The 14,186-nt window shown below is 43.2% G+C and overlaps 2 long non-coding RNA genes across 3 annotated transcripts; one reads left to right on the forward strand and one right to left on the reverse strand.

The window, feature by feature from the left end:
* Nucleotides 1-2,950: 2,950 nt before the first annotated feature.
* Nucleotides 2,951-5,434, reverse strand: LOC118939578. Its single transcript, XR_005036612.1, has 3 exons — nt 5,081-5,434; nt 4,796-4,840; nt 2,951-3,010 (listed from the first exon to the last, which is right to left on the reverse strand). It is a non-coding gene; the product is annotated as an uncharacterized LOC118939578 (long non-coding RNA).
* Nucleotides 5,435-9,367: 3,933 nt separating this feature from the next.
* LOC110492666 lies at nt 9,368-12,006 on the forward strand. 2 transcript variants are annotated; one of them, XR_002469055.2, is made up of 3 exons: nt 9,368-9,508; nt 9,937-10,212; nt 11,189-12,006. It is a non-coding gene; the product is annotated as an uncharacterized LOC110492666 (long non-coding RNA). The 2 variants fall into 2 exon arrangements; XR_002469054.2 differs by having other exon boundaries at nt 9,424-9,605.
* The last annotated feature ends 2,180 nt before the right edge of the window (nt 12,007-14,186 follow it).

The following is a 14,186-nucleotide window of genomic DNA, read 5'->3' on the forward strand; positions in this document are numbered from 1 at the left end:
TTTATGCTAAACATATGTTACAGTAACATAAACATGTGAATGTAGGATATTAATATCCCAGTAAAGTGATTCCAACAGTTAATATGTTCTGATACTTGTAGTTAAAGAAGAGGACAATAGAAAATCTATCCCGCAGCACAACTTTTGACAGGAAGATTTTGAGAGACTGACGTGGGAGATGGGTGAGTATCACACACACATTACACTCTCAGAAAATAACACATTTAAAAAACAGAGTGCTGTCTGACACCGCTTGTCCATGTAGGGAAATCCTCTGAAAAGTTTCTATTTGGAACCTCGGGTTCTATCTGACCCGAAAAGACTTCAAGGGTTTTCCTACAGGGACAAGTGGTGCCACATAGCACTCTTTGATTTCTAAGCGTGTAGACAGAAACAAGTCTGTTTGTGTATCAAACTAATTTATCCCCTGCTGCTGCTGCTGTTTTACATAAAGGTTCCCACATTACTTAGTGAAAATGTTTGTGCTACTTTCCCCTTGAAGACTCTAAATACCGAATAGAAAGTGTAGCCTATAAGAATACATGAGAGAGAGAGTGGGGAGAGGAGGAAGAGAGAAACGATTTCCCAGCAGAACATGTCTGCTTTCATTATGTGACTGGTTATTTCTTACTGTGGGGTTGGGCCACATTCAGGTTGATTGCTGTTGAGTGGTGGTCTGTCATTTAGAGTTGTAGATCGATTTTAAATTACCCTATGGAACGCCACATAGTGCCTGCCATGGTAGCTAGCTCCTCTTCCTCCCTACTCTCTCCATCCCAAAACTGCTCATACAAACCACCATGAACAACAAGAGTAGAGTGAGTTTCAAAGCAGGGCAGGCACTCCCCAGTCTCAGCCCAGCCTATACCACACACCTAATTAACTCTGATAAAATGTTGGGTCTGGGACGCCAGCATTTTGGGCTTTCAGATGCAATGATGACAAGAGACAAGAAAGGGACCTGCCTAAATAAACCCAATAGAGTTGTGGGGCATTGGGAACATATGGATGTGTTTATGGATAAGAAGCCATGCAGTAGTCTAATCCCAAACTGACTGTAAGGATCAGTAACTATGCAGTAGTCTAATCCCAAACTGACTGTAAGGATCAGTAACCATGCAGTAGTCTAATCCCAAACTGACTGTAAGGATCAGTAGCCATGCAGTAGTCTAATCCCAAACTGTAAGGATCAGTAGCCATGCAGTAGTCTAATCTCAAACTGACTGTAAGGATCAGTAGCCATGCAGTAGTCTAATCCCAAACTGTAAGGATCAGTAGCCATGCAGTAGTCTAATCCCAAACTGTAAGGATCAGTAGCCATGCAGTAGTCTAATCCCAAACTGCAAGGATCAGTAGTCATGCAGTAGTCTAATCCCAAACTATAAGGATCAGTAGCCATGCAGTAGTCTAATCCCAAACTGTAAGGATCAGTAGTCATGCAGTAGTCTAATCCCAAACTGTAAGGATCAGTAGCCATGCAGTAGTCTAATCCCAAACTATAAGGATCAGTAGCCATGCAGTAGTCTAATCCCAAACTATAAGGATCAGTAGCCATGCAGTAGTCTAATCCCAAACTGTAAGGATCAGTATGCATGCAGTAGTCTAATCCCAAACTATAAGGATCAGTAGCCATGCAGTAGTCTAATCCCAAACTGTAAGGATCAGTAGCCATGCAGTAGTCTAATCCCAAACTGTAAGGATCAGTAGCCATGCAGTAGTCTAATCCCAAACTGTAAGGATCAGTAGCCATGCAGTAGTCTAATCCCAAACTATAAGGATCAGTAGCCATGCAGTAGTCTAATCCCAAACTGTAAGGATCAGTATGCATGCAGTAGTCTAATCCCAATCTGTAAAGATCAGTAGCCATGCAGTAGTCTAATCCCAAACGGTTTCTAGTGTTATCCCAATTTACCTCTTCCTCACATTCTACTTTGAGCTTCTTTCTAAACATCAGCCACATCCCAAACTGGTGGTGTTCCCTTCCCAGGCCCCCTTGCCATCTCAGAATAAAAAGCCAGAAAAACAGGCATCAATGAATACAATGGCAATTAGTAGGGGACGATTTGTTCCCATCTGGAGTGTATTTCCTCAACAGTGGAATACTCAACCATCCCTTCGTTTAGGCCCAGAGTACTCGATTGTTGGGAAATTAGTTTGGCTTTTTATTTAATTTTTTATGTGTTTGGTATTAAAACAGACGGGTGGTTTATGTTACCAGAGGCTGGCGATGAACAGCTTAGACGCATAGCATAACCACCAAAAGAGCCATCACCGCCTGCCAGCGCCAGAGATGTTAGGATACGGTGAGAGGGAAAGTGTTTGGCTCTCTGTCCATGTACAATGCAAGAAGGATCTGCCATTTGCCCTGGTTGTTCTATCCCACATTTTGAGTAAATGTGTTCCCAGCCTTGCTTATGCTTCAATGGATGTGAGAAACGTATTTCCCCAGCTCATATTCATATGTGTTTGATTGCTATGTTTTCGTAGAATTCTAATGCTCGGTAATCATGGTTGTGGTCATGTACAGTAAGATAATGTACACTACGTAATGTACAGTAAGAATGAAGACATTGTGTTACACTTTCAGAGAGAGCAAAATAAACAGATTTTGATCAAATCAAATCAAATCAAATTTATTTATATAGCCCTTCGTACATCAGCTGATATCTCAAAGTGCTGTACAGAAACCCAGCCTAAAACCCCAAACAGCAAGCAATGCAGGTGTAGAAGCACGGTGGCTAGGAAAAACTCCCTAGAAAGGCCTAAACCTAGGAAGAAACCTAGAGAGGAACCAGGCTATGTGGGGTGGCCAGTCCTCTTCTGGCTGTGCCGGGTGGAGATTATAACAGAACATGGCCAAGATGTTCAAATGTTCATAAATGACCAGCATGGTCCAATAATAAGAAGGCAGAACAGTTGAAACTGGAGCAGCAGCACGGCCAGGTGGACTGGGGACAGCAAGGAGTCATCATGTCAGGTAGTCCTGAGGCATGGTCCTAGGGCTCAGGTCCTCCGAGAGAGAGAAAGAGAGAAGGAGAGAATTAGAGAACGCACACATAGATTCACACAGGACACCGAATAGGACAGGAGAAGTACTCCAGATATAACAAACTGACCCTAGCCCCCCGACACATAAACTACTGCAGCATAAATACTGGAGGCTGAGACAGGAGGGGTCAGGAGACACTGATGAATTTCTTTCCCCTCACCCTTTTCTCCCAACCCTCCCTCAATCACCTGTATCTGGTTGTCACGCCCTGACCATAGAGAGCCATTGTTTCTCTATGGTGAAGTAGGTCAGGACATGAATGGGAGTGATCTAGTTTATTTATTTCTATGTGGTGTTCTAGTTTATTTTTGTATGATTCCCAATTAGAGGCAGCTGGTAATCGTTGTCTCTAATTGGGGATCATATTTAAGTAGCTGTTTTTCCCACCTGTGTTTGTGGGATATTGTTTTGTGCTAAGTTTCACTATAATAAATCATGTGGAGCACAACATCCGCTGCGCCTTGGTCCGTTTCTACACACGACCGTGACACTAGTTCCCAGAATTGTGTTTAGACAATGGTTTTCCAGTGACAGGACAGTAGCATGTTGGCTCATTTATCTGTGATTCTATAGGGAACGCGTCACTCCACCCCCCAAAATCACTTTCATTCAGTGTTAACAATATTCAACAGACACACAAGTTAGGCTAAAGCTGTAATTAGCAACAGTGGAACACTAGCAACTGTACTTGTGCATGAATTCAGACTTCAAACACACACACACACACACACACACACACACACACACACACACACACACACACACACACACACACACACACACACACACACACACACACACACAAGCCCTTTTGAGTAACACCAACCAATACAATAGAGCCACATACACTTTGTAAGCCACTAAGGGAGACACAAAGGAAATTATAGCAGTTCAGCTGCAGGTCTCTTCACAAAACATATTTGGTTACACTCAGGAGAGGTGGCGAAATAACTTCCTAAATCCCTTTAGGAGTGACTGTTAAACAGGGTTTGAGACCTTGCTTTAGGAGTGACTGTTAAACAGGGTTTGAGACCTTGTTTTAGGAGTGACTGTTAAACAGGGTTTGAGACCTAGTTTTAGGAGTGACTGTTAAACAGGGTTTGAGACCTTGTTTTAGGAGTGACTGTTAAACAGGGTTTGAGACCTTGCTTTAGGAGTGACTGTTAAACAGGGTTTGAGACCTTGTTTTAGGAGTGACTGTTAAACAGGGTTTGAGCCCTTGTTTTAGGAGTGACTGTTAAACAGGGTTTGAGACCTTGTTTTAGGAGTGACTGTTAAACAGGGTTTGAGACCTTGTTTTAGGAGTGACTGTTAAACAGGGTTTGAGACCTTGCTTTAGGAGTGACTGTTAAACAGGGTTTGAGACCTTGTTTTAGGAGTGACTGTTAAACGGGGTTTGAGACCTTGTTTTAGGAGTGACTGTAAAACAGGGTTTGAGACCTTGTTTTAGGAGTGACTGTTAAACAGGGTTTGAGACCTTGTTTTAGGAGTGACTGTTAAACAGGGTTTGAGACCTTGTTTTAGGAGTGACTGTTAAACAGGGTTTGAGACCTTGTTTTAGGAGTGACTGTTAAACAGGGTTTGAGACCTTGCTTTAGGAGTGACTGTTAAACAGGGTTTGAGACCTTGTTTTGATGTCAGATTGAATGAATGTTACTTTCTGTGGAAGTGCACACTTTATATTACAAGGCAGAATAAATATGTAATAACGTAGTGGTAGTATGGTAACAAGTAATAGTTACTCACAATGACAACATACCCCTACATTTGTTGAGTTGGCTTGGTAATGACCTAGGTAGGGAGGTATCGTGAGAGAGGTTAATAGTGACTGAGTACTTTTGATGAGGTGTGGTATCATCAAGAGACGGTCTACACCAGCAGTCTGCGGTAGGTTGATAAGGCAAAAGGGTGGACCCAGTATTGCCTGTCAAACCAGAAATACATCATAACCTTGTCATGCCGCAAGAGGGGAAACCAATCCTGATGTCAGTAAAGTACAACACTGAAATAAGATAAATATCTTTGATCTACCTGGTTTCCTTATCGCTCAGTCTCTTTCCATGCTAGCAATGTAGTGTGTTGTGTGTTGAGCACACAAGTATAGCTTTAAAAAAGTATTCAGTCTACATGCTGTCCTCTTTGGTCCTCTGGGGAGTGTTAATAAAGCAAGGACGGTGTGACATCACTGCTAGTCGACGGGGAGGAAAGGTCAAAGGTCAACCACCTCTTCCATATACGCAGGAGGACATAAGACTCTGTTGGAGAGAGACAGGAGCTTCATAGAGACAAGGTAGAGAGAGGTGGCTTCATAGAGACAAGGTAGAGAGAGGGGACTACATAGAGACAAGGTAGAGAGAGGGGACTACATATAGACAAGGTAGAGAGAGGGGGACTACATAGAGACAAGGTAGAGAGAGGGGGACTACATAGAGACAAGGTAGAGAGAGGTGGACTACATAGAGACAAGGTAGAGAGAGGGGGACTACATAGAGACAAGGTAGAGAGAGGTGGCTACATAGAGACAAGGTAGAGAGAGGTGGACTACATAGAGACAAGGTAGAGAGAGGGGGACTACATAGAGACAAGGTAGAGAGAGGTGGCTACATAGAGACAAAGTAGAGAGAGGGGACTACATAGAGACAAGGTAGAGAGAGGGGGCTACATAGAGACAAGGTAGAGAGAGGGGACTACATAGAGACAAGGTAGAGAGAGGGGACTACATAGAGACAAGGTAGAGAGAGGGGACTACATAGAGACAAGGTAGAGAGAGGGGGATACATAGAGACAAGGTAGAGAGAGGGGGACTACATAGAGACAAGGTAGAGAGAGGGGGATACATAGAGACAAGGTAGAGAGAGGGGGACTACATAGAGACAAGGCAGAGAGGGGACTTTATAGAGACAAGGTAGAGAGAGGGGGATACATAGAGACAAGGTAGAGAGAGGGGGACTACATAGAGACAAGGTAGAGAGAGGGGGATGGGTAGATAAGACAATAGTAAGCATAGAAACAGATGGAAAGACATCCACATAAAATGTATTTTTTTAATGCAAATAGATACATAGAGGTTTGCAGATTATGGAAATGTTTTTGTCTTATCGGTGCTCTGCAACCTTTCCTGTGGCTTAAAGTTCCCATACCTAGCATTTGTAAATCTCTCATTTATGAAGCTAAAATAGAGAAATAGTGAGGCTAAAAGAGACAAGAGACATAAATATAAATAACAAACATACGCCGCCCGTCGTCTGTTAATCTATTTCAGTTATCCATCTGAAGGAGGTCTCAGGGTGGGGAGTTGTGTCTCTCTGCATTCTTATCATCACTGTCATCTCTAACAATGAAAAACAGTGTGTGTTCAAGAGATGGGGGTGGAGCGGAGAAAGACAGAGAAAGAGGCCGCGAAGAGACAGAAGAAAACACATGAAAGAGAGACTGAGAAAATACCTTGAATTGCGATGACTGAATTTGAACCTGTAAGAGTGGGCTTTGAGCAGTTTCCTCTCAAGTAATGGGACGAACAGCCAATCCATCAAGTTCCACAACCTGGTAGCGATTGACCAGAGCTCATTACAGCACATATTTCATTTGGTATTCTGCACGGTCACATACATGTCATGGACCTCAATGAGTGAACTACATTCAGAGTAAGAAAGGTTCACATACATATAGAACGGCAGAAGGATTTTGAGGAAAGTCTGTACCTACATATCTGTGTGTGTGTATCTGGTCTGCATGAGTACGCATATCTGTGTATCTGGTCTGCATGAGTAGGCATATCTGTGTGTGTGTATCTGGTCTGCATGAGTACGCATGTCTGTGTGTGTGTATCTGGTCTGCATGAGTAGGCATATCTGTGTGTGTGTATCTGGTCTGCATGAGTACGCATGTCTGTGTGTGTGTGTGTATCTGGTCTGCATGAGTACGCATATCTGTGTGTGTGTATCTGGTCAGCATGAGTACGCATATCTGTGTGTGTGTATCTGGTCTGCATGAGTACACATATCTGTGTGTGTGTGTGTGTATCTGGTCTGCATGAGTATGCATGTCTGTGTGTGTGTGTGTATCTGGTCTGCATGAGTACACATATCTGTGTGTGTGTGTGTGTGTGTATCTGGTCTGCATGAGTACGCATGTCTGTGTGTGTGTGTGTATCTGGTCTGCATGAGTACGCATATCTGTGTGTGTGTGTGTATCTGGTCTGCATTAGTAGGCATATCTGTGTGTGTGTATCTGGTCTGCATGAGTAGGCATATCTGTGTGTGTGTATCTGGTCTGCATGAGTACGCATGTCTGTGTGTGTGTGTATCTGGTCTGCATGAGTACGCATATCTGTGTGTGTGTATCTGGTCTGCATGAGTATGCATATCTGTGTGTGTGTATCTGGTCTGCATGAGTAGGCATATCTGTGTGTGTGTGCGTGTGTGTATCTGGTCTGCATGAGTACGCATATCTGTGTGTGTGTGCGTGTGTGTGTGTGTATCTGGTCTGCTTGAGTAGGCATATCTGTGTGTGTGTGCGTGTGTGTGTGTATCTGGTCTGCTTGAGTAGGCATATCTGTGTGTGTGTGCGTGTGTGTGTGTATCTGGTCTGCATGAGTATGCATATCTGCGTGTGTGTATCTGGTCTGCATGAGTATGCATATCTGTGTGTGTGTATCTGGTCTGCATGAGTACGCATATCTGTGTGTGTGTATCTGGTCTGCATGAGTACACATATCTGTGTGTGTGTATCTGGTCTGCATGAGTACGCATATCTGTGTGTGTGTATCTGGTCTGCATGAGTACGCATATCTGTGTGTGTGTGCGTGTGTGTATCTGGTCTGCTTGAGTAGGCATATCTGCACATGGTTGCGGAAGAAGGGGGTTGGGAGATTTCACCACTGAACATATCAACTGCTCACGGTTAGTCTGTCTATTATACTGAACAAAAAATGTAAACGCAACATGTAAAGTCTCGGTCCCATGTTTCATGAGCTGAAAAAAAAAAAGATCTCAGAAATGTTCCATTATGCACAAAAAGTGCATTTCTCTCAAATTTTGTGCAGAAATTTGTTTACATACAGTACCTGTTAGTGAGCATTTCTCATTTGCCAAGATAATCCATCCACCTGACAGGTGTGGCATATCAAGAAGCTGATTAAACATCATGATCAGTACACAGGTGCACCTTGAACAATAAAATGCCACTCTAAAATGAGCAGTTGTGTCACACAACACAATGCCATAGATGTCTCAAATTTTGAGGGAGCATGCAATTGGCATTCTGACTGCAGGAATGTCTACCAGAGCTGTTGCCAGAGCATTGAATGTTCATTTTTCTACCATAAGCAGTGTCCAACATCGTTTTAGAGAATCTGCCAGTACATCCAGCCGGCCTCACAACCACAGATCACAGGTAACCACACCAGCCCAGGGCCTCCACATCCAGCTTCTTCACCTGCGGGATCATCTGAGACCAGCCACCCGGACAGCTGATGAAACAGGAGTATTTCAGTCTGTAATAAAGCCCTTTTGTGGGGAAAAACTCATTCTGATTGGCTGTGGGTGGGCCTATGCCCTCTCAGGCCCACCCATGGCTGCACCCCTACCCAATCACATGAAATCCATAGATTAGGGCCTAATTTATTCATTTCAATTGACTGATCTTCTTTTATGAACTGTAACTCAGCGAAATAGTGGAAATTGTTGCATGTTGCGTTTATATTTTTGTTCAGTGTAACATTTAAAGCTAAAGACACCTCAGTAACTTCTGCTGTCTTCTAAATTACAATAATTATAAAACAAGATTAGATTATCACCCAATTAGATCATATGTCTTCATTGACAGCAGTATTGACAGGGAGGGTTTTTAATGCCCCATACAATGCACAAATATTCAGGCAGACTCTTTCTCTCTTAAACACACACACAGCACTACACTCTTAGAAAAAGTGCTATCTAGAACCCGAAAGGGTTATTCAGCTGTCCCCATAGGAGAACCCTTTGAAGAACCCTTTCCACAAAGGATTCTACATGGAACCCCAAAAAGATTCTACGTGGAACAGGAAAAGGGTTCTTCTATTGGGACAGCTGAAGAATCCTTTTGGAACCGTTTTTTTTCTAAGAGTTTATGTAATGTGGTTTGAGGCCACACCCAAACAAAGTGTTACTAGTCTATGGGTATGGGTTGGTTTTACCTTACACATACAAATCCTGTGATAATCTCATCAAACGTTTTTACCAAAGTACCCCCCCCCCCCCCTCTCTCTCTCTCTCTTTCACACATGTGTCTAAAGATTCCAAATACCATCGAAGATCATATGAATTTCCAATTCCACATCAATTTAAGTTTTAGTGATGCAGCTGAACAAGGAGATCAGCACCTCGGGGGTTAAACTTTTTTTCAGTATCCAATGCATTCTGGGATGTGAGAATGAAGCGCAATGGCGGCGAAACTGAATCACTTGCAACTTTTTTTGTGGTCTGTTATTTCCTTACAGCAATATTGCTACAAATTAGTCTAACGTTTGCTACAGAGTTAACGTGTGACGACAACATTTTATATTGTCCTTGCATGGGTAATAACTGTTTTAACTGTCCTTGTAAACATTAACGTTTGCTACTCCGGTGTCTTTTGAATAATGGTCTGGTGATGTGTAAGGCTATGGTTGTATTTATTTAACTAGGCACGTCAGTTAAGAACAAATTCTCATTTACAGTGACGGCCTACAACGTCAAGTTTATTTAACTTTGATTTATTCATGCAGATTAATGTATTTATTGCTATCTAGCTTTTTATTTTACAAATATAAATTGTGATTAAACCAGGTAACTTCATAGTTGAAGTTGGTGTAACTATAGCCTAGCCAATTCAAATAATGAATTGCTAATGCCAATTTGGTTCCTCAGGTCGATTTGGAAACCAAGCCGACTACTTTCTGGGGTCTTTGACATTCGCAAAAATGCTGAGTTGCACAATGGCAGTGTGCCGCCACCACGCTCCTCCAGAATCAAATGTAGTTAGTTAGTTAGTTAGTTCTTCCAGCTAGAGGCCCTGACTCACTCCCACTGCGTGGTAAGCCTAGATGACTTGATGAAGCAACTGGCCCCAACACTGGCCTAAGGGCAGCCTACTTAGTCAGCTGCACAGAGGAGTGTAAAGACAAGAAGTCCTGCCCCATGAAGGTGAGTGTTGTGATTGAGGTGTAGAGTCAGAGATGATTACTGAGGACTGTTGTTTAGGTATTGAGCCTAGTTACCAAAAAAATACACTTTGAAACTGGTCAGAGAGATTGTTCCATGACCTAGCATTCAGACAGTCTGTCTTTTTATATCAAATTTAAATTCCCTTCTTGTAACTAATTCATTGATTTGGTGGTGTTCATGCCTATGAAAAGAATGCCATGGCACAGTTAAACACTGCCCCCTGGTGGACTGTTACTATAACTGTATTTACCCACACATCTCTCACATACCATCTACACTAAACAAAAATATAATTGCAATATGGAAAGTGTTTGTCCCATGTTTCATGAGCTGAAATAAAAGAAACCAGATATGATCCGTAAGCACAAGAAAAAACATTTCTCTCAAATTTAGTTCTCAAATGAGTTTACATACACTACCGTTCAAAAGTTTGGGGAAATTTCCTTTAGACATGAATGTTGTAAATGACTATTGTAGCTGGAAACATCAGATGACAAAAAATGTAATATCTACATAGGCGTACAGTGGCCCATTATCAGCAAACCATCACTCCTGTGTTCCAATGGCACGTTGTGTTAGCTAATCCAAGTTTATCATTTGAAAAGGGATAATAGATCATTAGAAAAACCCTTTTGCAATTATGTTAGCACAGCTGAAAACTGTTGTTCTGATTTAAAGAAGCAATAAAACTGGCCTTTGGACTAGTTCAGTATCTGGAGCGTCAGCATTTGTGGGTTCAATTATAGGCTCAAAATTACCAAAAATTACCAAAATTGCCTTCTGAAACCTGTCAGTCTATTCTTGTTCTGGGAAATGAAGGCTGTGTACGACTCCCTTCACAGTAAAAATAAATACAAATACCCAGTACATCCATTTTTCACAGGTGTTGAGCTGTTGGTTAACATGCTTTGTATACTGCTATATTCAGTGTATCATTGTTTCTGTCCAAGCCCAGGTGAAGGTGGTGAGCTTCAAGCCAGACTTGGCCCAGATGGACTTGTACATCATAAGCCAGCCTGACCACTTCGTTGGGGATCGTGTGTCCTCCTCCTTCCTGCTTTTGTCAAACAAGACCGTGATGTCCATGCCCGGCCGTCGTCTTTCTTCGGGAAGGGACTAAGCTGGAAAATGTAACAAGCAAGACGAGCTGTGAAGATTTTGCCCTTCCTGGGGAGTCCATGACAAATTGCTTTTAGAATGGCTTTTTAATCTTGGGTGAGGAGGAGGACATTGCAGTGTAGGAATGTGATCCATACTCACTATTACAGTGATGTAGTGATAAAAATGTTTTTTAGTCAACTCTGATCACCGCTCGCGGTAAATAAAGTAAAGCTCCCATTTTGTTTCCTCTAAACCCTTACGCAAAATAATGCATGTGTGTTTACCCTCCACAACACCACTGCTATTAAACAAGCAGTAGCATCATTACACACGCTGTATACATGACATTATTATACTCTTCATAGCATCAACAATCCAGGCTGCATCACATCCGGCAATGATTGGTAGTCCCATAGGGCGGCGCCCAATTGGCCCAGCGTCGCCTGGGGTTTGCCAGGGTAGGCCGTCATTGTAAATAAGAATTTGTTCTTAACTGATTTTCCTAGTTAAATAGAGGTTCAATAAAAAAAAAAGTTCAATTTCCGCAATAACTTCTATGCTGCACAACGCATCACCGGGGGCAAACTACCTGCCCTCCAGGACACCTACACCACCCGATGTCACAGGAAGGCCATAAAGATCATCAAGGACAACAACCACCCGAGCCACTGCCTGTTCACCCCGCTATCATCCAGAAGGCGAGGTCAATACAGGTGCATCTAAGCTGGGACCGAGAGCCTGAAAAACAGCTTCTATCTCAAGGCCATCAGACTGTTAAACAGCCCTCACTAACATTGAGTGACTGCTGCCAACATACTGACTCAAATCTCTAGCCACTTTAACAATTAAAAATTGGATGTAATAAATGTATCACTAGTCACTTTAAACAATGCCACTATATAATGTTTACATACCATACATTACTCATTTCATACTGTACTCTATACCATCTATTGCCAATGCCGTTCGGCCATCGCATTAGCATCGAACAGCCCCCGTGATATGCAGCTGTTCAGGGAAGCTAGAAACCATTATACACAGGCAGTTAGAAAAGCCAAGGCTAGCTTTTTCAAGCAGAAATTTGCTTCTTGCAACACTAACTCAAAAAAGTTCTGGGACACTGTAAAGTCCATGGAGAATAAGAACACCTCCTCCCAGCTGCCCACTGCACTGAAGATAGGAAACACTGTCACCACTGATAAATCCACCATAATTGAAAATTTCAATAAGCATTTTTCTACTGCTGGCCATGCTTTCCACCTGGCTACTCCTACCCCTGTCAACAGCACTGCACCCCCAACAGCAACTCGCCCAAGCCTTCCCCATTTCTCCTTCTCCCAAATCCATTCAGCTGATGTTCTGAAAGAGCTGCAAAATCTGGACCCCTACAAATCAGCCGGGCTAGACAATCTGGACCCTTTCTTTCTAAAATTATCTGCCGAAATTGTTGCCACCCCTATTACTAGCCTGTTCAACCTCTCTTTCGTGTCGTCTGAGATTCCCAAAGATTGGAAAGCAGCTGCGGTCATCCCCCTCTTCAAAGGGGGGGACACTCTTGACCCAAACTGCTACAGACCTATATCTATCCTACCATGCCTTTCTAAGGTCTTCGAAAGCCAAGTCAACAAACAGATTACCGACCATTTTGAATCTCACCATACCTTCTCTGCTATGCAATCTGGTTTCAGAGCTGGTCATGGGTGCACCTCAGCCACGCTCAAGGTCCTAAACGATATCTTAACCGCCATCGATAAGAAACATTACTGTGCAGCCGTATTCATTGATCTGGCCAAGGCTTTCGACTCTGTCAATCACCACATCCTCATCGGCAGACTCAACAGCCTTGGTTTCTCAAATGATTGCCTCGCCTGGTTCACCAACTACTTCTCTGATAGAGTTCAGTGTGTCAAATCTGAGGGTCTGTTGTCCGGACCTCTGGCAGTCTCTATGGGGGTGCCACAGGGTTCAATTCTTGGACCGACTCTCTTCTCTGTATACATCAATGAGGTCGCTCTTGCTGCTGGTGAGTCTCTGATCCACCTCTACGCAGACGACACCATTCTGTATACTTCCGGCCCTTCTTTGGACACTGTGTTAACTACCCTCCAGGCAAGCTTCAATGCCATACAACTCTCCTTCCGTGGCCTCCAACTGCTCTTAAATACAAGTAAAACTAAATGCATGCTCTTCAACCGATCACTACCTGCACCTACCCGCCTGTCCAACATCACTACTCTGGACGGCTCTGACTTAGAATACGTGGACAACTACAAATACTTAGGTGTCTGGTTAGACTGTAAACTCTCCTTCCAGACCCATATCAAACATCTCCAATCCAAAGTTAAATCTAGAATTGGCTTCCTATTTCGCAACAAAGCATCCTTCACTCATGCTGCCAAACATACCCTTGTAAAACTGACCATCCTACCAATCCTCGACTTTGGCGATGTAATTTACAAAATAGCCTCCAATACCCTACTCAACAAACTGGATGCAGTCTATCACAGTGCAATCCGTTTTGTCACCAAAGCCCCATACACTACCCACCATTGCGACCTGTACGCTCTCGTTGGCTGGCCCTCGCTTCATACTCGTCGCCAAACCCACTGGCTCCACGTCATCTACAAGACCCTGCTAGGTAAAGTCCCCCCTTATCTCAGCTCGCTGGTCACCATAGCATCTCCCACCTGTAGCACACGCTCCAGCAGGTATATCTCTCTAGTCACCCCCAAAACCAATTCTTTCTTTGGCCGCCTCTCTTTCCAGTTCTCTGCTGCCAATGACTGGAACGAACTACAAAAATCTCTGAAACTGGAAACACTTATCTCCCTCACTAGCTTTAAGCACCAACT

Source organism: Oncorhynchus mykiss, chromosome 16, assembly GCF_013265735.2.
Source record: "Oncorhynchus mykiss isolate Arlee chromosome 16, USDA_OmykA_1.1, whole genome shotgun sequence".
NCBI lineage: Eukaryota > Metazoa > Chordata > Actinopteri > Salmoniformes > Salmonidae > Oncorhynchus > Oncorhynchus mykiss.